The following is a 26,174-nucleotide window of genomic DNA, read 5'->3' on the forward strand; positions in this document are numbered from 1 at the left end:
CGGTCTTTTGTCTTGTTAAATCTCCTTACCCTCACTACACAGCGCGCTGCGGTGTCCGTGCGCGGGTCCATGAGTCAACGCGCACTGTAATTTTACCTTACCCACGCCCTGGTACTGCGCTTGCGCGGAGGCGCACACCCCCAGATATCCCGGCATTTTGCCCAATTTGTCCCTTTTTGCGATTTTGAAAAGTTGGGAGGTAGCGGTCGTGTTATTATAACGGAAGCGTTTTGCTGTGGTTTAGAGATTGCCTTTCCGGATCTCAAAGCCGGACAGCAAATTTGCAGATGTGAAAGCAGCCTTATACTGGACAAGAGGCATAAAAGAGGTGAGAAATCTCCCCAACTGTGTGTGAAAAATAAAAAAACAACAGAAAAAACACAAAGCATCAAGACACTTGCGCATGTTCTGGCATTTACCAGTAAAATACTGTTTTTCCCCACAAAATGAAGAATTTGGAGCCCTCACTGAAAGTCCTGCACTGTTCACACCAGGTCCAGTTATCATTCAGTAACTGTGGGAAGCTGAGGGCAAGTACTGACAGTGGGGGGAGCACGGACTCCTCAGCCCCGGGGCCGCACGGACTCGCAGTGAGACGCTGTGGACTTTCCTGTCACAGCCCTCCACGCTTTCCCGCCCCGCCCCCGCAGTGACGTAGGCGCTGGGTGTGGTCGGGGGCGCGCTGCTCGCTCCCGGGCGCCGTCCTTCCTCAGTGTAACCGCCCGCTGTACAGGAGGCTCAGTCAGGGAGAAGGACGTCGTCTCTTCCAAGTAAGTTTTTATGGCGAAGTTTACACGGTGCGGTCTGTAGAGTCGGCGCTAGAACTTGTCACAGACTAGTGAGATAAGTAATGGGGGAAGAGACTCGGGGGGTCCCGTGTATGGGGGAGACCCCGAGGACGGCCATATGTGTCCTGGAGTGAGACTGGAGCTCTACGGATTTGTTCTCTGGGCGACAAGTTTGGGAAAACGACGCAAATGTGTCTCAGCGAAACATAAACTGTCTGGCGCTGTGGAGGGAAGTATGGGCGTTTTTTGGCATTCAGAGACCTAATTCACACGGCTGAAAATGTGCTCCTTGCGTTATCTGGGGGCTGGTCCTGTTCACATGTGTCCGTCAGTGCTGGCAGCAAGGACAGGGCGATAATGGAAGCCATTGTAAGTCAGTGTCATAAATGGAAGACGTGATGCCAGTGTGAACAGAGCCTGAACATCCTGGACATGTGTTCACAGCGTTACCTTCCGTCACCGAGAAGTACTTCCGACATCTACCTCCAGAGTATGACACCTCATAGGTCTGTGGGCCATAGGACCGCCATATAGTGTGGTGTATTACTACTGTAAGCCTCGGAGTGGTATAGATACACAGGTGTGACGGTCGGTGCCGGCTGCGGGGCGGTCGGTGCCGGCTGCGGGGCGGTCGGTGCCGGCTGCGGGGCGGTCGGTGCCGGCTGCGGGGCGGTCGGTGCCGGCTGCGGGGCGGTCGGTGCCTCGGAATGGATGGTATAGATACAAAGGTGTGACGGTCGGTGCCGGCTGTGGGGCGGTCGGTGCCTCGGAATGGATGGTATAGATACGCAGGTGGGGCGGTCGGTGCCGTCTGTGGGGCGGTCGGTGCCTCGGAATGGATGGTATAGATACAAAGGTGTGACGGTCGGTGCCGGCTGTGGGGCGGTCGGTGCCTCGGAATGGATGGTATAGATACGCAGGTGGGGCGGTCGGTGCCGTCTGTGGGGCGGTCTGTGCCTCGGAATGGATGGTATAGATACAAAGGTGTTCCGGCTGTGGGGCGGTCGGTGCCGGCTGTGGGGCGGTTGGTGCCGGCTGTGGGGCGGTTGGTGCCTCGGAATGAATGGTATAGATACAAAGATGGGGCGGTCGGTGCCTCGGAATGGATGGTATAGATACAAAGGTGTGGCGGTCGGTGCCGGCTGTGGGACAATCGGTGCCTCGGAATGGTATAGATACACAGGTGGGGCGGTCGGTGCCGGCTGTGTAGCACATGTCAGTCTTTACATAACTTCTGTGTATGTGATGGAAATGTGAATAATTAAAGGGGTTGTCCGGAGACTGACACTGACCCATCCTCCGGCCGTATGTATTTTGCCGTCTGATCTGTGAAATACAGACACTGCCTGTGTTACATCTACGTTTTTTGCGGACCTGTTGACTTCTGTGGGTTCCTTGGTGCGCATTTTATGGCCAAGTATAGGACGTGAAGAAAGGGATATGCCGCACTCCTCGGAGCATGGGTACACCACTCACCAGAGGGCTGGACGTCCCTTTCTTCGTGTTTGAAGCTTTCCAGCTATTTTCCGTGCGCCCCGAGGCCGACAAGACGCCAGGTGAGCGGACTACAAGTACCGGACACGTTCTGTCCATCTGCAGGATGCACTTGCCGATGTCTGTTTCACAAAAGGATTGTATTTGTCTGCAGAATGCAGACCACCGACCCATTATAGTCAATGCCCCACGGACTGCATTTGCATTTTGTGGATCCGTGATTTGCAGATGGCGCACGACTGTACCCACTTGGCCGCCAGATAACAAGGATATCAGCTGTGTGTCCTGCATTTTCCCGGTCCCCTTGTCTCGCCCTGTGTTAAAATGCCTATATTCGCAAAACGGACAAGAATAGGGCCTGTTCTATCTTTTTGTTTGTGGGATGGTGGAGCGGACGTGCGGATGAGGACAGCACACACAAGGGCCCGACTCCTGGCACCCCCATCGATCATCAATTCCTTGGCAGTGACATCACCTTCACTGGTCACATGACCTAGGCGCAGGGCAGTCCCATTTAGGGCTTCAACGATTACTCGATTAAATTGAGTAACTCAACACAAAAAGATCTTTGATACAAATTTTTTGCATCGAGGATTCGTTTGTGTCATGTGACCATGGAGCGTGAGTGAAGCGCTTGCTATTACTGATGCTCCATGGTCACCCGCTGACCCGCACCGCTCTTCACTGGATCCTGACACGTCGTCAGGGCATAGTGCGCGCTTACGTGCACTATGACCTGACACTGTCTGACATTCAGCGCGCAGAGAAGAAGATGCTCAAGAGCTGTGGAATGTCGGCAGCGCCCCCACAGGAGAGGTAAGTGATAGGAATCTCAACGTCCCACTTGGTACCCCTGGCACCAAACTTCTAGTATCGGCTTGGTTTCAGTCTTGTTCTGACGTCAGGAGAGCGCTTCACTCAGTAGGGAATGATAGACACAACAATGATGTACTGAATGAACACTCTGAGGTTTATTTTTAATGCACACAGGTTATATAGAGGGGGCTTTACCCCCTTTATTAGCATATCATCGTAAGTTATGTATTTAACCTATCATATTAACACGTTTCATTCTACAGTCAGAGAAATAGAAACAAAAACGGAACTTCCATATTAGGAATATTGTCCGGGAGTAGTGCCAAAGAGATAAAATCCAGGGTTACAGAGAATAGAAACCTTACAACAATTATTTCCAAAGCAATCAGAGTTAGTTCCTAACAGAGAAACGAAACTTCAGCAAAAGGCACAATTGGTTTTGACATAATAAAGAACATGGATTCCTTTCAGTAAGTACTGGCACTGGGGACTGATGGCATCGGGGGGAGGGTGATGGCACAGGGTCCTGATGCCTGCCATCGGGGGGGGGGGGGGGTGATGGCACAGATATTACGTTATTTATACATAAAAATAAACACCGTAAAATTTATAACGTAAAAACGCAGTGGCAGTATTGCTGTTTTTCCCATCTCCCTCCCAGAAAGAGTTAATAAAAGTTAATCAGAAAGTTTTGTGTACCCCAAAATGGCGCCATTAAAAACGACAACTTGTCCTACAAAAAACAAGCCTTAATAAAGCTATATTGACGGAAAAATAAAAAAGTTAGAGCTCTTGGAACGTGACGATGAAAAAAGGAAGAAAAACGCTTGGTCAGTAAGGCCCAAAACCGGCTGGTCACTAAGGGGTTAACCCTTTAAGGACCCATGACGTAGCTGTACATCATGGGTCCGATCCCTAAACATGGCGCCAGCTCGCACGTGCAGTGGGTGCCTTAGCCGCAGTGTTTCTGATATTTAAAATAGGGCTGATCGCATACTTCTTACCCTGCAGATGCCCTGGTCAAGTGTGATCACGGCATCTGTGCAGACCGGAACCGGAAGTCGCGTGCTTCCGGTCCGGTAACAGCTTTCCCCGGCTGAGATCGGGGAACCTGTTACCTTGCGCTAATTGACCGAAGCCTCAAGCAGGCTTCAGTCAATTAGATGTGTATATCAATACAGGCCACTAGGTGGCAGCCTTGTATTGATATAGTGCAAATAAAGCGTTCAATGATGGCTATTTAGCCATCACTGAATACTTTGGGCAATCGAATGATTGCCAGTTATTGTCACCAAGAGTGACTTAAAAAAAGTAAAAAATAAAGTTTTAAAAAAAAAAAACTAAAGTTCAAATTACTCTCCCCCTTTCCTTAAAATAAAAATACTTAACCGATAAAAAAAATAAACATCATGAGCATCGCCACGTGCGAAAATGCCCATACTATTAAAATATAACAATATTAATCGCAAATGGCATAGCGGGAAAAAAAATCAAAAACAGCCAATTTGCCATTTTTTTTTTGTCACTTCAGCTACCCAATAATTTTTTTATAAAAAGTAATCAAAAAGTCGCACACACTTAAAATCGGTATCACTGAAAAGAACAGATCGTCCCGCAAAAAATGTGCCCTCACACAGCCCCGTACACATAGCTACAAAAAAGTTATAGGGGTCAGAATATGGTTATGAAGATACAAGCGTGGTATCGTTGGAACCGTACTGACCTGGAGAATGAAGATAACAGGTCAATTTTACCGTAAAGTGTACAGTGTAAGAAAAATATAAACTTATCAGATTTGCGGTTTTTCCCAATTCTACCCCATTTGGAATTTTTTTTATTGCTCCTTACTACATGGTATGCAACTGTAAATGGTGCTACTAGAAAGTACAACTTGTCCTGCAAAAAATAAGCCCTTATAAGGCTATGTGAATGGAAAAATAAAAAGTTAGGACTATGGGAAGGCGGGGAGTGAAAAGCAAAAATAGAAAATCCCCGGGTCCTTAAGAGGTTTAAACACTTGGACAACCCCATTAAAATAAAGTGTGTAGCTATCGATGAGCGAATCAATTCTAAGGTTATGAAATTTTTCCAAATTGTTTTAAAATTCTGTTTCTGCGGATCCGGATTTTGTGTCATTCAGTTTGGAAGATTCAAGGGGGAAAGAGAGAAGGGCTTTGGGCCCACGCCCTTAGATCAGCCTGCAAACAACCGATCCACAAAATACCGCCCCCCCCCTCTCTGCACGCCGCAGTTTTCCTCCTCCCATCAATAGAAGGTTGATCCGCGGTACAGACAAGAAGACGTGCCCTGTAATGTGCAGGATGGCCGCATGGATCCGCAAAAACTATGGAGGTGTGAATGGCCCCATAGAAATGATTGTGTGCGATCTGCAAAAAATACAGCGAACACACAGATTAAACCTGCAGTCGTATGTATGAGGCCAGAGCGAGCGAGGCAGTCGGAGCACTTTCTGTCTAAATTCATCCCTTCATGATGATGTATCCACTGGATATACCAGAATGGTCTGTCGGGGTCCATCTGCCGAGACCCTGAGGACAGGGATGACTAGTCCACGTTCCCCACTGAGAAGTGACTTCCTACCTGGTCACAGTTGGGGGGGGGGTTTGGGGATACTGAAACGTGTGGTCAATTTTGGACAGAATTGTGACATTTCCTTCCTGCAGCCAACATCTGAAATCTCTACTTAAGAAAGTTACAAAATACTTCTGTGTAATGGCCGATGGTTAGTGGATGTCACAAGTCGTTCCTCTTAGGCCGGCCGATTCCCAGGCAGACTGCGCACAATCGGAGTGATTTGCCACTTGATGTCTGCAGAGGGTCTCTGATATCAGCCCGGCTCTTGGGCTGGTGTCACCGGCCCCTGTAATGTGCAGGATTGTGTCACCTCTGGTCGAGACAGATTTGAGACATTTTCCCAGGAATTCCAGGGGCTGTCGAGTTTTCTGGAGTTGCTCTGCTATTACTAAACTTATCAGACCTCTTTGTTTCTTTTGCAAACTCTTTTTGAGTTTAATCTCTTGAAGAGGACCTGTCACCCCTCCTTACATATGATTTGGTGACTACTTGCATCCCCCATGTAATAACAATTCTGGAGACGCTATTCCTTTGACTGTTTTGCCATTCCTTTATTATTCCTACTAAAAGTTTACGAACAAATTTCTAGCAGTTTGCAATAAAGGTCCAGATGAGTGTTACCGGTTGGGGATGTGTCACTGCACAGTCTGATGTTATCCCATCAGTGCAGCCAGTGTCAGACTACAGGAGACCCCCCCCCCCCTCGGACCGCTACTTAATATCTTGACACACCTCGCGGTCCGAGGAAGCGCGATCCAGCGCGAAACGGCCGTCACCGCCTATCCACACCTGCGCCGTCCCGCTCTCCAGCCTGTGCAGCTGATGCTATCCTGCTAGTAAGCAATAAAGCTCATTTGAAGATTCGACCCTGGTGAGTGCCGCGTATCTCTTATCTACCTTCCAGGCCATTTTATTTCTTCTAATGATTGCTCCCCACACAAAACATGCCATTACAACTAGGAATCGACCGATTTATAGGATTTACCGATATTATCGGCCGATATTCATGATTTTCAAAGTTATCGGCATCTAACCTTGCTTAGCGCGCGCCGCCGTTTTCAGTGGCCAGAGTCAGTAGAATCCCTCCCTCCTATGACACGGCCGCCGCAGAGCCCAGTAAAATGAGCGGGCTCTGAAGCTGCCCGCACCACTGCCACCAATTAATGTGTGGCTAATATTCAAGCAGGAGGAGGGAGAGGGGAGGGTTTACCTCTGCTCCGTCTCAGCTGGTGTGCTCGGCAAACGGCAGCAGCCTCCTCCTCCTGAGTGTTCTGCCTGGATGCTGTGCCAGTAATGGTAATTTTAATACAAATACAGGAGGTGGGTGTCGGCTGTACCCACCTCCTGTATCTGTAGTAAAGGTTAATTATCATTGGTGGCGCAGTGCACCCAGTATTAAAGTCATTGGTGGCAGTGGCTATGGAATACCTAGCCTGCCACCGGCCCCAGCCTATGGAATACCTAGCCTGCCACCGGCCCCAGCCTATGGAATACCTAGCCTGCCACCGGCCCCAGCCTATGGAATACCTAGCCTGCCACCGGCCCCAGCCTATGGAATACCTAGCCTGCCACCGGCCCCAGCCTATGGAATACCTAGCCTGCCACCGGCCCCAGCCTATGGAATACCTAGCCTGCCACCGGCCCCAGCCTATGGAATACCTAGCCTGCCACCGGCCCCAGCCTATGGAATACCTAGCCTGCCACCGGCCCCAGCCTATGGAATACCTAGCCTGCCACCGGCCCCAGCCTATGGAATACCTAGCCTGCCACCGGCCCCAGCCTATGGAATACCTAGCCTGCCACCGGCCCCAGCCTATGGAATACCTAGCCTGCCACCGGCCCCAGCCTATGGAATACCTAGCCTGCCACCGGCCCCAGCCTATGGAATACCTAGCCTGCCACCGGCCCCAGCCTATGGAATACCTAGCCTGCCACCGGCCCCAGCCTATGGAATACCTAGCCTGCCACCGGCCCCAGCCTATGGAATACCTAGCCTGCCACCGGCCCCAGCCTATGGAATACCTAGCCTGCCACCGGCCCCAGCCTATGGAATACAGATCCTCGCTGGACTTCTGCTAACAAATTATCCACACTAGAGTTATCGGGCAAGGTGAGAAGAGTAAAGATATTGTTACTTAACCCATTTATTCAGAACAGTTTATCATCCGCTCCCGGGTACAGACCAGTCAGGCTGATCATAGTGCTTGCTGAAAACTTGCCTAGACTTCTAGTGTCCAGAGGACCTGCCATTGAAGTATGTTCTACAAGGTTCCTGGTTGTATTAGTGTTTGTATGCATATTGTACCTGATTGCCCTCCACCATCATTTGGTCTTGGTTCCTGAAGTATATAACACAGATCTGTTTCTAGCCATAGACAGCACTGTGTCCCAGAGAAGGGAGCACATTTCCAATTCTTTCTTGTTTGCTCTTTGGCATACAGTAGATGAGTGGACCCATATGGCGCTGGTGCAATGCCCGGATGTCTGTACCAGGCGCTGTGTGTGAAGACTCTGTGGTTTTCAGATATTCCAGGCGTGCACATCCTGTCTGAGTAGCGCCCACTCGCTTGGTTTAACCTCAAAACTATATAGTGTTAACCATAACTTTTATGTATGTTTTGGTAGCATTTTTTTCCCCCCTAAACCACTTATTCTGTTCATAAAGGGCTAACCCCTGGTAAATGCCCCATTCATGCCGACATCATGGAAGGAGGTCTCTTCTCTCAGGGGTGAACTTTCCAGGGTGGATAAAAATCTATGATTTTTTTTAAAAAAAATCTAAAAAATCTGATTTTTTTTTTTTATTTAAATGGGATTTTTTTATATAAAATGCTTTTTGAGGAAAATATATTACCATCCAAAGGTTATTTCATTCTGAAATAAAGATTACTTTTTTAATTATGTAGAATAAGGCTGTATATGTTAAATTTTTTGTTAAATTCCATTAATCCATTCACAATGTTATGCTCTTCCAGAGGTTTTTGTAAGATTACTGGGTAGTTTCTCTGCCTACAAGATATTATCACAGATGCTTGGTTTAATTTTGGAGTTTTCAAAACTGAATTTATAACATGAAAAGAGTTGAGAAAAAGATCTTAAAGAGGACCTTTCACCGATTATTACACTATGAACTAACTATACAGACATGTAGAGAGGCGCCCGGGGATCTCACTGCACTTACTATTATCCCCGGGCACCGCTCCATTCTCCCGTTATGCCCTCCGGTATCTCCGCTCACTAAGTTATAGTAGGCGGAGATTCCAGTCACTAAGTTATGGTAGGCGGAGTCTGCCCTTGTTCTGCTCTAGCGCTGGCCAATCGCAGCGCAGAGCTCACAGCCTGGGAGGTTATTTTCTCCCAGGCTGTGAGCTCTGCAATGCGATTGGCCAGCGATACAGAAGAACAAGGGCAGACTCCGCCTACCATAACTTAGTGAGCGGAGATACCGGAGGACATAGCGGGAGAACGGAGCGGCGCCCGGGGATAATAGTAAGTGCAGGGAGATCCCCGGGCGCCTCTCTACATGTCTGTATAGTTAGTTCATAGTGTAATAATCGGTGAAAGGTCCTCTTTAACTCTTTAATCCTAACTTCTACAAACCTATAAATACAGAATTTATATATATTTTCTTTAGCCAAATTCGTTAACAAACATGGATGTTTAAGCAAATAACATGCTGTAATGTTATTGTTTCAGTTGAATAAATCCTATTTAAATTGTTATTATTAAGGTAATGATTATTTTTCTCCTTCCTAAGTACAACAGAAAAATTGTCCAAATATGAATATTTATGTAAAAAACTATGATTTAAATCAAGCCTTACTGACTAGTGATTTAAATCGGTTTGATTTAAATCAAATCCACCCTGAAACTTTCCACATGCACAATCTCTGCAGCTCTTTGATAACTTCAGATAACTGCCTACCGAAAAATGCTTCTCCTGCCCCTCAGATGGCGTGCAGTCAGTGGTAGAACTTTTTGAGGGATATTTTTAGCCAAGTACCAGTAGTTGTACAGAATATGGTGCTGTGTGTTGCTGTTGTCTTTCTGGCCAAACTATAATTTTTTTTATTTGTTTGTCATTGTAGCCATATGAGGGATTGTTTTTTGCGGGACGAATTGTATTTTTAGTGACACCATTTTGGCGTGTGTATGTATAACTTATATTAACCCCTTAAGGACTTAGGGTAAAACTCAGGGCGTACCGGTACGCTCTAAGTTTAAATCGCGTTTGCGGGGGTTAATCCGAATAGGATGCTGGCTGAAATTATTCACCCGGCATCCTGTCACAACGCCAGGGGACCCCCCCCCCCCGTATCGGCGATTGCCGCAAACCGCAGGTCAATTCAGACCTGCGGTTTGCTGCGCTTTCTGCAGTTTCTGATCCCCGCGGAAACTTTAAAATGCCCAAAATATAGATTTTTTTCACCACCCCTGCATGATTTTTTGCAGGGGAGGGGGTTGTGCGGGAGGCGGGCGGTGCGGCCGCCCGCCTCCTCTTGAAAATTCGTTGGTGGTCAGTGGTTATACCAGAGTGTCAGCACATTGCTGACACTCTCTGGTATAAACGGCTGACATCTGTGATGCGATGTCAGCCGTTTAACCCTTTCCATACCGCGGTCCGTACGGACCGCGGTATGGAATAGCAGATAGGGAGCTCCTAGCCCCCCGACAGGATGGGGTGACAGAGGGAGGGAGCCCCCCCCCTCCTTACCCTTCCCCGTCTGCACAGTTGTGGCCACAACTGAGCAAACGGGGAAGGTTCCCATGGCAACAGGACGCCTTCTCAGGCATCCTGTTGTCCATGATGCTGAACAGATCTGTGCTAAAGGCATAGATCTGTTCAGACAAAGTGTAAGTAAAATACAGTATAATACACTATATAGTGTACTGTACTGTATTATACAGACATCAGACCCACTGGATCTTCATGAACCAAGTGGGTCTGGGTCAAAAAATTGTAAAAAAAAAAGTGAAAAAAGTAAAGATTAAAAAAAAAAACATTTATCACTGAATAAAAATGAAAAAAATAAAATACACTACAATGAGAAAATTGAAATTTTGCCCACCTTCCCAAAAAAGGTAATAAAAGTAATCAAATAAGTCGCATGTACGCCAAAATAGTACCAATCAAACCGTCATCTCATCCCGCAAAAATCATACCCTACCAAAGATACCCGCCCAAAAGCTGAAAAAACTATGGCTCTTAGACTATGGAAACACTAAAACATGATTTTTTTTGTTTCAAAAATGAAATCATTGTGTAAAACTTACCCAATATGTATACTTTATTTTTATTTATGCAAGTTTTACACAATGATTTCATTTTTGAAACAAAAAAAAATCATGTTTTAGTGTTTCCATAGTCTGAGAGCCATAGTTTTTTCAGTTTTTGGGCGATCATCTTGGTAGGGTCTCATTTTTTGTGGAATGAGATGACGGTTTGATTGGCAGTATTTTGTGGTGCATATGACTTTTTGATCGCTTGCTATTACACTTTTTGTGACCATTAGATGACCAAAAAAAATTCTTTTTTTTACACCATTTTTATTTTTTTACGGTGGTCATCTGAGGGGTTAGATCATGTGATATTTTTATAGAGCCGGTCGATACGTACGCGGCGATACCCAATATATTTTTATTTATGTATCGCCGCGTCCGTATCGACCGGCTCTATAAAAATATCACATGATCTAACCCCTCAGATGACCACCGTAAAAAAAAGAAAAAATAAAAACGGTGTAAAAAAAAATTTTTTTTGCCATCTTATGTCACAAAAAGTGTAATAGCAAGCGATCAAAAAGTCATATGCACCACAAAATACTGCCAATCAAACCGTCATCTCATCCCACAAAAAATGAGACCCTACCAAGATGATCGCCCAAAAACTGAAAAAACTATGGCTCTCAGACTATGGAAACACTAAAACATGTTTTTTTTTGTTTCAAAAATGAAATTATTGTGTAAAACTTACATAAATTAAAAAATTGTATACATATTAGGTATCGCCGTGTCCGTGACAACCTGCTCTATAAAAATACCACATGATCTAACCTGTCAGATGAATGCTGTAAATAACAAAAAAAACGATGCCAAAAAAGCTATTTCTTGTTATCTTGCCTCACAAAAAGTGTAATATAGAGCAACCAAAAATCATATGTACTCTAAACTAGTACCAACAAAACTGCCACCCTATCCCGTAGTTTCTAAAATGGGGTCACTTTTTTAAGGGTTTCTACTCTAGGGGTGCATCAGGGGGACTTCAAATGGGACATGGTGTAAATAAACCAGTCCAGCAAAATCTGCCTTCCAAAAACCGTATGGCATTCCTTTCCTTCTGCGCCCTGCCGTGTGCCCGTACAGCAGTTTACGACCACATATGGGGTGTTTCTGTAAACTACAGAATCAGGGCCATAAATAATGAGTTTTGTTTGGCTGTTAACCCTTGCTTTGTAACTGGAAAAAAAATATTAAAATGTCTAAAATAAAAATCTGCCAAAAAAGTGAAATTTTGAAATTGTATCTCTATTTTCCATTAAATCTTGTGCAACACCTAAAGGGTTAACAAAGTTTGTAAAATCAGTTTTGAATACCTTGAGGGGTGTAGTTTCTTAGATGGGGTCACTTTTATGGAGTTTCTACTCTAGGGGTGCATCAGGTGGGCTTCAAATGGGACATGGTGTCAAAAAAAAAACAGTCCAGCAAAATCTGCCTTCTAAAAACCATACGGCGCACCTTTCCCTCTACGCCCCGCTGTGTGCCCGTACAGTAGTTAACGGCCACATATGGGGTGTTTCTGCAAACTACAGAATCGGGGCAATAAGTTTAGCATTTTGTTTGGCTGTTAACCCTTGCTTTGTTATTGGAAAAAAAATGATTAAAATGGAAAATTTGCCAAATCTAAATTTTGACATTTTAACACCATTTGCCATTAACTCTTGTGGAACACCTAAAGGGTTAACAAAGTTTGTAAAATCAGTTTTGAATACCTTGAGGGGTGTAGTTTATAGAATGGGGTGGTTTCTATTATGTAAGCCTCACAAAGTGACTTCAGACCTGAACTGGTCACAAAAAATTGGGTTTTTGAAAATTTCTGAAAAATTTCAAGATTTGCTTCTAAACTTCTAAGCCTTGTAACATCCCCAAAAAATAAAATATCATTCCCAAAATGATCCAAACATGAAGTAGACATATGGGGAATGTAAAGTAATAACAATTTTTTTTAGGTATTACTATGTATTATAGAAGTAGAGAAATTGAAACTTGGAAATTTGCAATTTTTTACTAATTTTGGGTCAATTTGGTATTTTTTTTTTTATAAATAAAAATGTTTTTTTTTTTTACTTTTTACCAGTGTCATGAAGTACAATATGTGACGAAAAAACAGTCTCAGAATGGCCTGGATAAGTCAAAGCGTTTTAAAGTTATCAGCACTTAAAGTGACACTGGTCAGATTTGCAAAAAATGGCCAAGTCCTTAAAGTGGTATTCCCATTTCATTAATTGCTGTTAATCAGTTTCCCCAAGTGTCCTTGAATAATCTTCTAAACAACTTCTATTTCCTAACTTGCACCGTTCTCCTGAAAAATCCCTTCATCTGCGCCTGTGTTGTCTACCTGTATCCTCTGGTTACGGCCACATACTTGATTGTATGTGCCGCACCTGCGCACAATGTCCTACCTTCTCCCCAGCCGGCCGCTCGAGAACGCGCACGCATGCCCAAAGAGATCACTTGTAAAACAGCCGTGTCTGACCCTGCATGCTGGAGATAGTTTCTCTCCCTGACACTGTCTGCCTGCCACGCTGCTGTCCTGCAGATGCTAGAGGAGGAAGGAGGGCCCTGGAAGACCACAGTGGCAGAGTTTAGTGATTGATATCCTCCCCTATTAGTCCCGGGCCGACTCCTTCTGGGCACCAGAGAGCACGGCGTCCTCGGTTGCTATGACGCTGTGCGCTCCCTCCTGCTGCCGGAATACAGTGATACACTCTTAGATCATAGCAGTGTATTACTGTTTTCCAGCAGCAGGAGGGAGCGCACGGCGTCATAGCAACCGAGGATGCCGTGCTCTCTGGTGCCCAGAAGGAGTCCAGGTGGCAATCCACAGATGCCCCCCTCCCCCCATAAGTGCCATCCACAGATGCCCCCCTCCCCCCATAAGTGCCATCCACAGATGCCCCACCCCCCATAAGTGCCATCCACAGATGCCCCACCCCCCACCCCATAAGTGCCATCCACAGATGCCCCACCCCCCACCCCATAAGCAGGGGGATGGGCTTTACATACTCTGCAGGCTGCCAGAAGGATGACTCCTCCACATGAACGAGCATGCAATGACTGAGCTCTCAGGGTGAGTCATGAGGAGGCGTGGCCGGTCTTCTATGTGTTGTGTATTGAGTTTTTTTCTGCACTGCTGAGTATATAATGGAAGAGGCCTCTTCTGTAAACTGATGAATATTTCTCGCATGATGACATCTTTCTCCCAGAAACAAAATTCGTGGAAAAATGTTGCACAACGTGTTTAGTCGTGTGTTTCTTTTCACTCTTTGTGTGTGAAAATCTGCATTTAGTATTGAATAATTGCAAATGTTTTCTCCAGAAGTGAGTCAGCGTTGCAGAGAGGACACAGGGCTTCTTCCTCCGGGACTCCTGTCCTGAGAGTGACCCTTCTCCACCATGCTGACCAGCTGGGAGGGCTTCCTATGGAGGGACACTACATGGACTCTACTAACACAGACATGTCAGGGATCGCTTGTAGAAATAAACTATGGAGTGTTTTTTCATAGAACTCGGTGTTGTGACGTTCCTCTGTTATTATTCCTGGAAATGTTTGAATTTATTGACAACTGGGTGTTGCCATTCCTCTTATTAATGGGGTCTGTTCCTAAAAGTCTGACACTGCCAGCACACATTGCAGCGTTGTCTCCCTGGGGCGGTGCCGTCGGCCGTCTCACTGGGGCGGTGCCGTCGGCCGTCTCCCTGGGGCGGTGCCGTCGGCCGTCTCCCTGGGGCGGTGCCGTCGGCCGTCTCCCTGGGGCGGTGCCGTCGGCCGCCTCCCTGGGGCGGTGCCGTCGGCCGTCTCCCTGGGGCGGTGCCGTCGGCCGTCTCCCTGGGGCGGTGCCGTCGGCCGTCTCCCTGGGGCGGTGCCGTCGGCCGTCTCCCTGGGGCGGTGCCGTCGGCCGTCTCCCTGGGGCGGTGCCGTCGGCCGTCTCCCTGGGGCGGTGCCGCCGCAGCCTGGTTACTCCATATTACTGGATGGAGGCAGCAAGATAACACTCCACAGGGTGTCATTTGTTTCCAAGCTTTTATCATTAGGCCATAAATGTGTCCACCTTTAGGACGTGTCTTGTGTGTTCTGCTGCTTTTAACGTTCAGTAGCCTCTACAGCGTGTTTATCAAGAAAAGCACAAATTGATGGTAGAAGTGGACTTTGTGTTCTTCGTTGCTCTGTCTCTACCTGAAGCTGCAAACAGTGAGACAGATTTAATCCATCTATGGTAGTCAACCTCAGGTGTCCGTACACGTTCAGTGGAAGATGGCTGAGCAGTCTTTTTGCAGACACCGCCAGTAGTAGGCTTGAGCGGATCGAGCTTCGGATCATATATATGAAGTTGACTGGTTAAACAACTTTTTTTGTAATGCAGTTTCTGTACAGCATTAAAATGTATGGGCTCCGTGTTGCAAAACTTAGTCGCGGACGGATTTCCGTATTACTTCGGTATTCCTATCAGCGTATTTAAAAACATTTTAAAATAGGAATCCAAAGTCGGCTTTGGTACCAAGGAACCAGCCAGTACCAAAGCCGACTTTGGATTCCTATTTTAAAATGTTTTTAAATACGCTGATGGGAATACCGAAGTCATTCACTGAAGCTTCGAGCAACTTTGGCTGAGATGAAGTTTTGCTACATGGAGCCCATACATTTTAATGCTGTACGGAAATGGCAAAATCAACAAATTGGGGTCCTTTATCAAACTGGTGTAAAGTAGAACTGGCTTAATTGCCCATAGCAACCAATCAGATTCCACCTTTCATTTTTTTTATAGCTCCTTTGGAAAATGAAAGAAGGCATCTGCTTGATTTCTATGGGCAACTAAGCCAGTTCTACTTTACACCAGTTTGAGAATTGACCCCAAAAGTTTTTAACACATCAATTTCGGATTTATGATCCGAAGCTCTATTCACTCCATATTTGCTTTTCTAGTCTTTAAAGAGGACCTGTCCCCTCTCCTGACACGTCTGTTTTAATAGCTTCATACATTCCCCATGTACTAACAATTCTGGAGCATCTGTTCTTATGTCTGTATGTTGTCCCATTCCTTTATTATTTCTACTAGAAGTTATGAATGAATTGCGATTAGCCTTCAGTAAGGGTACAGAGGGTGGTAACCAGTTGGGGGGGTGTACCTGCACAGTCTCACTGCATCCAATCAGTGCTGCCATTTTCAGACACTGGAGGTTCACCCCCCCCCCCCCAACTTGTTACCTCCCTCTGTACCTTTTACTGCAGACTGCTAGCAATTCATTCATAACTTCTAGTAGAAATAGTAAAGGAATGGGACAACATAGAGACATAAGAACAGATGTTCCAGAATTGTTATTACATGGGGAAATATATGAAGCTATTAAAACAGACGTGTCAGGAGGGGTAAAAGGTCCTCTTTTAAAGGGGTTCTTTCACTTTAGCAAGTGGCATTTATCTTGTAGAGAAAGTTAATACAAGGCACTTACTAATGTATTGTGATTTATCTTTATTGCTTCCTTTGCTGGCTTGATTAATTTTTCCTTCACATTATAGACTGCTCGTTTACATGGTTACGACCACCCTGAAATTCAACAGTGGTCCGGCTTGCACACTATAGGAAAAAGTGCCTCTCTGGTGGCCAGGACCATGGGAGTGCTCATAGGCCCGCACTTTCTCCTATAGTGTGCAAGCACGGCCACCGCTGCTGGATTACAGTGTGATCATAACCATGGGGCAGAGTGCAATACCAAGCACAGCCACTATACAATGTACAGCGCTGTGAGAAGGCAGCAGAGCTGAATGGCGGGGGGTCCCGGGTTTCGGACTCCACCAGAGGATAGGTCATCAGTAAAAGAAAAATCCAGGAAAACCATTTTAGTCTAAATGCACACGATCAGGATTGCGTGCGGAAAATCAGCACCGTAGGTCATGTACAATGTATTCTATGAGAATTATCAATGCACACTCTGAGGATTCTTTCTGCGCAGATTTTGAAATCCGCAGCATGTTAAAGAGGACCTTTCACCGATTATTACACTATGAACTAACTATACAGATATGTGGAGCAACGCCCGGGGATCTCACTGCACTTACTATTATCCCCGGGCGCCGCTCTGTTCTCCTGCTATGTCCTCCGGTATCTCCGCTCACTAAGTTATGGTAGGCAGAGTCTGCCCTTGTTCTTCTGTAGTGCTGGCCAATCGCATTGCAGAGCTCACAGCCTGGGAGAAAATAACCTCCCAGGCTGTGAGCTCTGCGCTGCGATTGGCCAGCGCTAGAGCAGAACAAGGGCAGACTCCGCCTACTATAACTTAGTGAGCGGAGATACCGGAGGGCATAGCAGGAGAACGGAGCGGCGCCCGGGGATAATAGTAAGTGCAGTGAGATCCCCGGGCGTTGCTCCACATGTCTGTATAGTTAGTTCATAGTGTAATAATCGGTGAAAGGTCCTCTTTAATTATTATTTTTTTTTTTCCTGATCAGATTTTCTCCATTCACTTAGTAAAATCTGCACCAATTGATGCGGATTGACCTGCGAACACCTGCAGATTGCAGTGCGGTTTCTCCGCACATGAGTCCTGAGCGTGTGCATGTTCCCTTAATATCCTTTTACACGTATTTCTTATCAGACAAATAATCAGGGATGAGCTTTTGTATAAACGCTTGGTCCTGTAAGACTACAGCCACATTGCCAGGTTTCTGCCTGTGGTTTTGAAGCCGAAACCAGGAATGAATTCAAATACGGAGAAGTTGTATCTGTTCTGTATATTTTATCTCCTTTTATGATCCACTCCTGAGTAGCTGCACCCCAAAAGGGGCCTGCAGTCACCCAATGAACAAGCGAGCGCTGTTCTCCAGGCCCCGCAAATCATTGTTCCTATTTATCAGATCTTGCTGTCTAATCAGCGATCGCTAAGTGTTGGCTTTGTTCCCAATAATCTGCCAGATCATCCATATGTGTAATACAGGTCCACAGGGTACATGCACATCTGAGTTTGTGGCCTCCATCACAGATTTTATCAAGAATAATGAAAAGTCCTGTATGCAGAACCTTTTTCCTCCTAAACGTAAATCAAACAGATCCTATTCTAGTAAGTGGGCTCCGTTCCTGTCAGTAACGCGCCGAATCCGGCACGTCCAATAATGGAGCAGAACAACGGAAATAAAGAACGCTGATGTGAAGGAGGCCTTAGTTCACTGTCGCTCCAGGCCTGGATGTATGACTGTGACGCATAAGCAGATGGTTGTTATCTTGGCAGGATGTACCGCTCTGAGGTTACTCCCGGGATGAAAGATTGTCAGCACAGTTGAACTTTTTCCCCTGACTTGTCATACGCAGCATTTACAAGAAATTTCGGCAGCTAATGTCCGTTCCAGATGCTGCAAATGTTTCTCTTTTAGTTGCCAGTGTAAACATCTGCCTTGTAAGCAAAGCAGCCCCCCTGTTGTGTCCTGTCCGAAATCATTTCTAATGGGGAGGACAAATGGGAAGCAAACAGCTCTGCGTCTTGTCTGCTGGAGATTAACATTTGTCTGACGCTCTGCTTTCTGGGAAGCTGTTCAGACCTAGGCACTACAACAGTGGAGCTCTCCTAATTCATGTCTCCTCATGGTCACCCACAAAAATGTTATTAGAAAGGTACATGATAGAATATACTACATTTTCTATTCAGTAATCCATGAAATCCCATTACTCTATAGAAATGATGGCATGTTAAAGGTACCCTTGGGGGCCTAAAAATAAAAGTTTTAAAAAAGATGAAAAAAATAATATATATATATATATATATATATATATATATATATATATATTAGTGTGTGTTCAAATCGCCCCTTTTCCCCAGAATAAAAATAAACAAAAACGTAAACATCATGGGCATTGCCACGTCCAAAATTCCTGAACTATTAAAATATAAACATATTTATCCCGTAAGGATAGTGCCGTAACAGGGAAAAAAAAATCAGTGGCCAGTTCACCTTTTTTTTTTGTTGCTTCACCTTCCAAAATACATTTGATTAAGAAGTGATCAAAAAGTGGTAGACACTCCTAAAGTGCCACACAAAAATGAGCCCTCATGCAGCTCTGTAGACATAACTAGAAAAACAAGTTATGGGGTCAGAATATGAATATTTTTCAAAAGTTTTTATTCAGTTTTAAAACACAAGCAAAACTGTACAAATGTGGCATCACTGTAATGACCCAGAGAATGAAGAGGACAAGTCAGTTTTATCACCGGAAACTGTAAAAACGAAACCTATAAAACTGTCTTTTTTTTCCTATTCCACATCATTTAGAATTTTTTTCCCCCCAGCTTTCTACCACATTGTATGCAATATAAGATGGTGCCATTAGAAAGTACAACTTGTCCTGCTAAAATAACAAAAAACAAGCCCTCATATGAATATTTGAATGAAAAAATGGCTCCAAAAAGGCAGGGAGAGAGAAGCACAAAAACAGAAAATCGCCATGTCAGGAAAGGGTTTTTCCAAGACTTTAATACTGATGACCCATCCTCCAGATAGGTCATCAGTATCTGATCAGTGGGGGTCTGACAGCCAGGACCCCGCTAATCAGCTGTTTGAGAAGGCACTGGGGCTAACAGTAGTGCCGCAGCCTTGTCTCAGCTTTCCCTAGGACATGTGGCATCATGTACATTGGTCACGTGGCCTAGTTTCAGCTCAGCCCCGTAGAAGTGAATGTGGCTGAGCTACAATACCAAGCACAGCCACTATACAATGTACGGCGCTGTGCTTGGTGAGCTGAGACAATGCTGCGGCGCTCAGTGCCTTCTCAAAGAGCTGATCAGCAGGGGTCCTCCCCGATCAGATACTGATGACTAGGGATGAGCGAATCTACTTCGGATGAAACATCCGAAGTACACTGCTCAAAAAAATAAAGGGAACACAAAAATAACACATCCTAGATCTGAATTAATTAAATATTGTTCTGAAATACTTTGTTCTTTACATAGTTGAATGTGCTGACAACAAAATCACATAAAAATAAAAAAAGGAAATCAAATTTTTCAACCCATGGAGGTCTGGATTTGGAGTCACATTTAAAATTAAAGTGGAAAAACACACTACAGGCTGATCCAACTTTGATGCTCAGTAGTGTGTGTGGCCTCCACGTGCCTGTATGACCTCCCTACAACGCATCTGCCTACTCCTGGACAGTCTGTGGTGCAACGTGACGTTTGTGGATAGAGCGAGACATGATGTTCCAGATGTGCTCAATTGGATTCAGGTCTGGGGAATGAGCGGGCCAGTCCATAGCATCAATGCCTTCGTCTTGCAGGAACTGCTGACACACTCCAGCCATATGAGGTCTAGCATTGTCTTGCATTAAGAGGAACCCAGGGCCAACCGCACCAGCATATGGTCTCACAAGGGGTCTGAGGATCTCATCTCGGTACCTAATGGCAGTCAGGCTACCTCTGGCGAGCACATGGAGGGCTCTGCGGCCCTCCAAAGAAATGCCACCCCACACCATTACTGACCCAATGCCAAACCGGTCATGCTGGAGGATGTTGCAGCAGAACGTTCTCCACGGCGTCTCCAGACTGTCACGTCTGTCACGTGCTCAGTGTGAACCTGCTTTCATCTGTGAAGAGACAGGGCGCCAGTGGCGAATTTGCCAATCTTGGTGTTCTCTGGCAAATGCCAAACGTCCTGCACGGCGTTGGGCTGTAAGCACAACCCCCACCTGTGGATGTCGGGCCCTCATATCACCCTCATGGAGTCTGTTTCTGACCGTTTGAGCAGACACATGCACATTTGTGGCCTGCTGGAGGTCATTTTGCAGCACTCTGGCAGTGCTCCTCCTGTTCCTCCTTGCACAAAGGCGGAGGTAGCGGTCCTGCTGCTGGGTTGTTGCCCTCCTACGGCCTCCTCCACGTCTACTGATGTACTGGCCTGTCTCCTGGTAGCGCCTCTATGCTCTAGACACTACGGTGACAGACACAGCAAACCTTCTTGCCACAGCTCGCATTGATGTGCCATCCTGGATAAGCTGCACTACCTGAGCCACTTGTGTGGGTTGTAGACTCCGTCTCATGCTACCACTAGAGTGAAAGCACTGCCAGCATTCAAAAGTGACCAAAACATCAGCCAGGAAGCATAGGAACTGAGAAGTGGTCAGGTCACCACCTGCAGAACCACTCCTTTATTGGGGGTGTCTTGCTAATTGCCTATAATTTCCACCTGTTGTCTATCCCATTTGCACAACAGCATGTGAAATTGATTGTCACTCAGTGTTGCTTCCTAAGTGGACAGTTTGATTTGAAAGTGTGATTGACTTGGAGTTACATTGTGTTGTTTAAGTGTTCCCTTTATTTTTTTGAGCAGTGTAGATTTGCATAACATTTGTTTCAATACTGTACGGAGCGAGCGCTCTGTACAGTATTAGAATGTATTGGCTCCGATGAGCCAAAGTTATTACTTTGCGAAGTCTTGCGAGACTTCAGGTAATAACTTCATAAATTGATTTCTACTGTAAAAAAACATTTCCTGAACTCTGGTTCGGTTCCAAGGTACCACTGTGTTTTGGGAACTTGGAAGCTGTTCTACAGCAGAATAAGGCTACATTTACACCACCGCATGAATGGGTCCGCATCCGTTTCGCAATTTTGTGGAACAGGTGCAGACTCATTAATTTCAATGTGTGCTGTCCACACCCGTAGTCCTGTTCCACGGCCTCGCAAAAATAGTGTTTCCTATTCTTTTCCACAATTGCGTACAAGCATAGGCATTTTCTATATAGTGCCGGCCATGTGCGGTCTGCAAATAGCTTTTGACTGGATTTGTTCTATAGCATATCAGGAGTCCTGTTGGGACCCCCACTAATGTGAAAAAGGGGTCCCTGTTTTCTAGCTGAATTTTCACACCCACTATCAATAGATGTGAACCAGGGCCCATGTAGATGGACCAAAGATTGGGACGGTCATTGGGAAGAAATAGGTATTCTGATTATTGGCCTCTGCAAAGGTGTAGCCACCTGACAGATGGGCGCTTCTCTCATACAGCACCAGAAAGCCTCATTAGTTGGCACACATCGCCCTGTGTAAACCGGGATGTACTGTACTGTATAGGGATGACCGATTGTATTCATCCCTATACATCACAGATCACTGCTGCCATCAGGAATGAACTTCCCCATTCCTGACCAGTTTCTGCTCTGGGTCTGGTTGCTGCAGGTTATGGGTACTAGATTTTTGGAGATGGGATACAGGGATTTATTCTGATTTGGAGTCGGGGAAGGAATGTTTCTCTCCTTTAACCACCTAACTTTTTGCCCGAGTCCAGCTCGGGCAGTGGGAAAAGTAGTTAACTGTTCACGGGCAGAAATTGGAGGGGGGGGCCTGCTTTAGATGCTGCTTTCTCCCGAATGGTACCAGCTAGAAACATGCAACTGGTCTTGTTTGAAAGCTTACCAGATTGACGGCTAAAGTCCAAGCAACAGAGGAGAAATAACTGTTAGAAATTGAGTCGGGAATAATCCCAGGTAAAACCTGCTTTTACTTTCACTTTCAGCTGCATTCACTGCATCCCGATTTCTATCAGTGATATCTTCCCCTGTACTGAACATATTGCTGTCATACTGGTATTGTCTGAAAGCTTGGAATGTCAGCTTTCAAACAATACAAAGCTCTAGCTGGTACAAAACCAGAAATATGAGCAGATAAAGCAGGCCCAACCTCCCCTCAGTGTAGAGGAGGAAAGAGAGCAGTTACAGAGCTGACAGGCTGCAGGTGAAGAGAAAAAACAGTAAAAGTATATAGAAATGTGACTATCATCATTGTAGTGACCCAGATAATAAAATTTATATTCTTTTTTTACCACACAGTAAACGCCATCCAAACATTTCACAAAATAATGTAAAAATTTTTGTTTTATTTTATCTTTCCCTCTAAAAAATAAAATACATTATTTAATACAATATATATAATATATAATCTCCGTATTCCAAAATGGTTCTTAAAAAACCTACAACTAATCCAGCAAAATAAAAAAAAACATTTTAAAATAAAAAAAATGAAAAGTTATGACTGCTAGAACACAGAGGGGGGAAATATTATTGGTCCTTAACCCCTTCAAGACCAAGCTAGTTTTTACCTTAAGGACCAGGCCATTTCTAGCAAATCAGACATGTCACTTTGTGGTAATAACTTTAAAACGCTTTTACTTATCCAGGCCATTCTGAGATTGTTTTCTCGTCACATATTGTACTTCATGACAGTAGTAAAATTGAGTAAAAAAAAATTCATTTTTATTTATAAAAAAAAATGGCAAATGTACCACAAATTTTGAAAACTTTGCAAAAATCAGTAACAGCTGTGCCCGTTCTGCGGATCGGGCGGGTGCAGCTCCTGCAGCCGCCCGATCCCATCACGTACATGCACGTGAGGATGCGGGAAGGGGTTAAGGCTAAAATTAATGTCACTAAGGGGTTAAAATGCAATAGTGTCAGCTGAGTTGTGCGCCAACAAGATTTGCTGCAGAGACCCATTAAAGGGATTATCCCATCTTAGACAATGGGGGCATATCGCTACGGGGTCCTCCAGCCACAACTCTCCCCGGATCTTCTCTCCTTGTAGGTGCGGGTCCCAGAGGTGGGGCCCGCACCTATCAGACAATGGGGGCATATCCTAGTGATAAGCCCCCTTTGTCTAAGATGGGATAACCCCTTTAAAACTCTACAATAAAAGTGACATTTTTGGGACAGTTTTCCCAATTTTAGGTTAATATTGGGCAATTGGCATCCATCTGAGGGGGTTCTGTCTTCCTCCAGATCAATCCTGTTGCACGTGTCTTTCCAACCTTCTTAGCGATGTAACTGCTGCCCGTATTACTCTTCATAGAAGTGAATGAGAAATATAGAAACAGATGGGTAAGCGCACTCGTCTGTTTCCGTGTCTTCTGTGGAGAGAGACCATGCATTTAAAACCAAACTATTACACTGGACCCTTGTACCTGTTTCTTTGCCATCTGTGGGGTGCACATAGGGCACCCCCAGCAATCGCAGTGTCAGGACTTTATCTATAATGTATTCAGCAGAAAAGCCGAGCACAGGGTACTCTTAGACTAGGTATGACATAACATGCACACTCGGCGGCGATCGATAAAGATAGTCCTGTTTTAGGGCAGTCTGCATTAAGTGAACCCTTTTACACAGCTTTCTGCTCCCCTGAGATTTTTGTGGTCTGCCATACTACTTTGCAGAGCATCTTGTTTTCCTGGTAAAAAGTAATCATCTGATAACCTTTTAAACTGTTAAAGGGGTTATCTGGTAAATTATATTGGTGACCTATCCTCAGGGACCCCCGCTGATCATCTGTTAGAAGATTTCGGGTGCTCCGTGAGCTCCCTGGCTACTTCCTAGGCCATGTGACGTCACCGTACATAGTCACATGGCCTAGTTGCTGCTCTGCCCCATAGAAGTGAATGGGGCTGAGCTGCAATACCAAGCACAGGCCATCTGTGTGTGCTGACTCTCCAGTGTAGTTCTATGGGATGTAGCTTCACAATGGTCTCCCTGCATGTAAGAGATGACAGGGCAGAGCCAGGCTTAGGCTGCATCACATAGGAAAACATGGAGACCCTGCAGTGTGATGGGACAGCAGCTATGGGTCACTGATCAGTCATGAGGACAAAGAGCAATCCGATGTGGTGGGACTCCGCTCTGTAAAGCAAGGCATGACGGGAAATGTAGGATTCATTAGGAAAACCATTTCTAAGGGGAAGAAGGAATCAAGATGGCTGCCAACGCACAAATTACACATCAAATAAAACCGGTTTACACGGCATACACAAGAGCCTCTATATTATCTTTAATAATGCCTATACTGCACTATATAGGCAAAGAAAAAATCCCGGAGTACTTTCTTTTGAAGGTTTGATCTGTACAGTTGCTTAATTTTGGTTCCTGATCTTTTTCTCTTTAAAGGTGTTATCACTAGAGATGAGCGAATCGACTTTGGATGAAACATCCGAAGTCAGTTCGCATAAAACTTCGTTCTAAGGCTCCATTCAGATGTCCGCAGAATGTGTCCACACCTGTTCCGCAATTATCCGGAACTGGTGCGGACCCATTCATTCTCTATGGGGCAGGAATGGATGTGGACAGCGCACAGTCCGGTCCGTGGCTCCGGAAAAAAATAAAAACCTTTCCTATTCTTGTCCGCAATAGCGGACAAGAATAGGCAGTTCTATGTGGGTGCTGACCGGGTGCATTGCGGATCCGCAATACACTACGGACGTGTGAATGGACCCTTATGCTGTATAGAGCAGGAGCTCCGTACAATATTAGAATGTATTGGCTCCGATGAGCCAAAGTTATTGCTTTGCTAAGTCTTGCGAGACTTCGCGCAATAACTTCATAAATGAATTTGTACTGTAAAAAAACATTTCCCGAACTCTGGTTCGGTTCAAAGTTGTACCTTGGAACCGAACCAGAGTTCCGGATATGGTTTTTTACAGTACAAATTCATTTATGAAGTTATTGCGCGAAGTCTCGCAAGACTTAGCAAAGCAATAACTTTGGCTCATCGGAGCCAATACATTCTAATATTGTACGAAGCTCCTGCGAATCGACTTCAGATGTTTCATCCGAAGTTGATTCGCTCATCCCTAGTTATCACGCAATAAGCAGTTATCTCCTATCCACATGATTGGTGGTCAATGTGTGATCACTGTGGGGACCACAGCTCGGACCGCCTTTGTACTACTGATCAGTGGGTCCCCAGGGTCAGGTGATAGCCTTTAAAGATATATGTTTACCGCATGCTACTCCAACCCCTGGAGGTAGAGGCGAAGTGGAAAGCTTCCATCCCCACGCTTGATGCTGAGGAATGGGAAGAAGCTCTGTTAGTGCCCGCCAAGGTCTCTCCATCGGTGAATAATAGACTCAGCTGTTCATACTGCATAGAAGCTATTTATCCCCCCTCAGATTGTACAGAATGGGGAGATCGTCTAGCATGTACAGAATGGGGAGATCGTCTAGCAGCAGGTGCCACAGATGTCAGGAGGAAAGAGCCCATTTCTGGCATTTGATTTGGGGCTGTAGTCATCTACAGGCTTTTTGGGAAAGAGTTGTAAATGTCCTGTCGGTATTGGTCCCTGCCCCGATAGCAGTCTGTCCTAAAATATGCATCCTAGGAGTGTTAGATGAGGCATTGTGGACGCATCATCAGAGTGTTTCTAGGGGAGGCCCTGTAGCGTTGAGATGGATGGCAGACAGA

General features: G+C 45.5%; 1 protein-coding gene across 3 annotated transcripts in view; it reads left to right on the plus strand.

The window, feature by feature from the left end:
• Positions 1–676: 676 nt before the first annotated feature.
• The window catches only part of LITAF (lipopolysaccharide induced TNF factor), a 31,297-nt gene continuing 5,799 nt past the window's right edge, over positions 677–26,174 (plus strand). For 2 of the 3 annotated variants that reach the window (XM_040439344.1, XM_040439346.1), the window contains exon 1: positions 677–770. The gene's annotated coding sequence lies outside the window, so the exon portion shown is untranslated. Of the gene's footprint in view, positions 771–8,665; positions 8,671–26,174 lie in introns of those variants that run through there. The other variant, XM_040439345.1, reaches the window with a different exon arrangement.

Source organism: Bufo bufo, chromosome 7 (genome assembly GCF_905171765.1).
Source record: "Bufo bufo chromosome 7, aBufBuf1.1, whole genome shotgun sequence".
Classification (NCBI taxonomy): domain Eukaryota; kingdom Metazoa; phylum Chordata; class Amphibia; order Anura; family Bufonidae; genus Bufo; species Bufo bufo.